A 1,208-nucleotide genomic window follows, 5' to 3' on the forward strand; every position below is an offset into this window, starting at 1 on the left:
CGATAGCGACTCAAAGAAATATGAGTCGCTGTCGGTCGACGTGGATCACTATCACTAAACCCTTCGAGAAGCGTACAACTCGATGCATATCAAAGTCTCTACCCGAATTTGAACCGGGGTTGTCACGGCTGCAACGTGAGGTCCTAACCACTAGACGATAGCGACTCAAATAAGCATGAGCCGTTGTCGGTCGACGTAGATCACCTATCACTAAACCTCTTCAAGAAGCGTACGATTTGATACATATCAAAGTCATTACCCGGATTCGAACCGGGGTTGTCACGGCAACAATGTGACGTCTTAACCACTAGACGATAGCGACTCAAAGAAATATGAGCTGCTGTCCGTCGACGTGGATCACCTATAACTAAACCTCTTTAAGAAGCGTACAATTTGATACATGTCAAAGTCACTACCCGGATTTGAACCGGGGTTGTCACGGCCACAACGTGACGTCCTAACCACTAGACGATAGCGACTCAAAGAAATATGAGCCGCTGTCGGTCCACATGGATCACCTATCGCTAAACCTCTTCAAGAAGCGTACAATTTGATACATGTCAAAGTCACTACCCGGATTTGAACCGGGGTTGTCACGGCCACGACGTAACGTCCTAACCACCAGACGATAGCGACTCAAACAAGCATAAGCTGCTGTCCGTCGACGTGGATCACCTATCGCTAAACCTCTTCAAGAAGCGTACAATTTGATACATGTCAAAGTCACTACCCGGATTTGAACCGGGGTTGTCACGGCCACGACGTAACGTCCTAACCACCAGACGATAGCGACTCAAACAAGCATAAGCTGCTGTCCGTCGACGTGGATCACCTATAACTAAACCTCTTCAAGAAGCGTACAATTTGATACATGTCAAAGTCACTACCCGGATTTGAACCGGGGTTGTCACGGCCACAACGTGACGTCCTAACCACTAGACGATAGCGACTCAAACAAGTATGAGCCGTTGTCGGTCGACGTGGATCACCTATCACTAAGCCTCTTCAAGAAGCGTACGATTTGATACATATCAAAGTCACTAGCCGGATTTGAACCGGGGATGTCACGGCCACAACGTGACGTCCTAACCACTAGACGATAGCGACTCAAAGAAATATGAGCCGCTGTCGGTCGACGTGGATCACCTATCACTAAACCCCTTCGAGAAGCGTACAACTCGATGCATATCAAAGTCTCTACCCGAATC

At 48.2% G+C, this 1,208-nt stretch overlaps 7 non-coding genes across 7 annotated transcripts; all 7 read right to left on the reverse strand.

Moving 5' to 3' along the window:
* Positions 1–93: 93 nt before the first annotated feature.
* On the reverse strand, positions 94–165 carry Pmar_PMAR026436. Its single transcript has one exon. It is a non-coding gene; the product is annotated as a tRNA-Cys (tRNA).
* An 85-nt stretch (positions 166–250) lies between these two features.
* Positions 251–322, reverse strand: Pmar_PMAR026437. The gene has a single exon. It is a non-coding gene; the product is annotated as a tRNA-Asn (tRNA).
* Positions 323–407: 85 nt separating this feature from the next.
* On the reverse strand, positions 408–479 carry Pmar_PMAR026438. Its single transcript has one exon. It is a non-coding gene; the product is annotated as a tRNA-His (tRNA).
* Positions 480–564: 85 nt separating this feature from the next.
* Pmar_PMAR026439 lies at positions 565–636 on the reverse strand. Its single transcript has one exon. It is a non-coding gene; the product is annotated as a tRNA-His (tRNA).
* Positions 637–721: 85 nt separating this feature from the next.
* On the reverse strand, positions 722–793 carry Pmar_PMAR026440. The gene has a single exon. It is a non-coding gene; the product is annotated as a tRNA-His (tRNA).
* Positions 794–878: 85 nt separating this feature from the next.
* Positions 879–950, reverse strand: Pmar_PMAR026441. Its single transcript has one exon. It is a non-coding gene; the product is annotated as a tRNA-His (tRNA).
* An 85-nt stretch (positions 951–1,035) lies between these two features.
* On the reverse strand, positions 1,036–1,107 carry Pmar_PMAR026442. Its single transcript has one exon. It is a non-coding gene; the product is annotated as a tRNA-His (tRNA).
* Between the last annotated feature and the right edge of the window lie 101 nt (positions 1,108–1,208).

The sequence above is a fragment of the Perkinsus marinus genome, assembly GCF_000006405.1.
Source record: "Perkinsus marinus ATCC 50983 genomic scaffold scf_1104296933392, whole genome shotgun sequence".
Taxonomy (NCBI): domain Eukaryota; phylum Perkinsozoa; order Perkinsida; family Perkinsidae; genus Perkinsus; species Perkinsus marinus.